General features: G+C 28.8%; 1 protein-coding gene across 1 annotated transcript in view; it reads left to right on the top strand.

Annotated features, from left to right (window-relative positions):
* Positions 1–316, top strand: part of LOC108571486 (dynein heavy chain 1, axonemal-like) — a 109,706-nt gene that overhangs the window by 101,886 nt on the left and 7,504 nt on the right. The window lies entirely within an intron of this gene.

Here is a 316-nt window from a genome sequence, read left to right as displayed (position 1 = left end):
GGGAAACCGCGGTGTTCTAAACTGTTCCAGTAGACAGCAATGCTATAAATTGCAGAAAGGAGGTTAGGAAATATTTTATACTTATTACTGTGAAAGCTGTGAATTTACAATAGGGTGTAAAGAAGGATAATGACATCTAGCTTTTGTTACTTTGTGCTTAAAGGCATAGTTAAAATTAGGAAATTGTACTAACCTATTGTTGTTGAAAATGTGGATGTAGAATTAGTGTTATTATTTTTTACTTATTTTTTATCTTGTTTTCTTTACGTAAATATACTTACTTTGTACTGTAATATAATATATAATATAAGACACA

The sequence above is a fragment of the Habropoda laboriosa genome, unplaced genomic scaffold, assembly GCF_001263275.1.
Source record: "Habropoda laboriosa isolate 0110345459 unplaced genomic scaffold, ASM126327v1 scaffold40, whole genome shotgun sequence".
Classification (NCBI taxonomy): domain Eukaryota; kingdom Metazoa; phylum Arthropoda; class Insecta; order Hymenoptera; family Apidae; genus Habropoda; species Habropoda laboriosa.
This window is presented reverse-complemented; position numbering and strand designations above follow the sequence as displayed.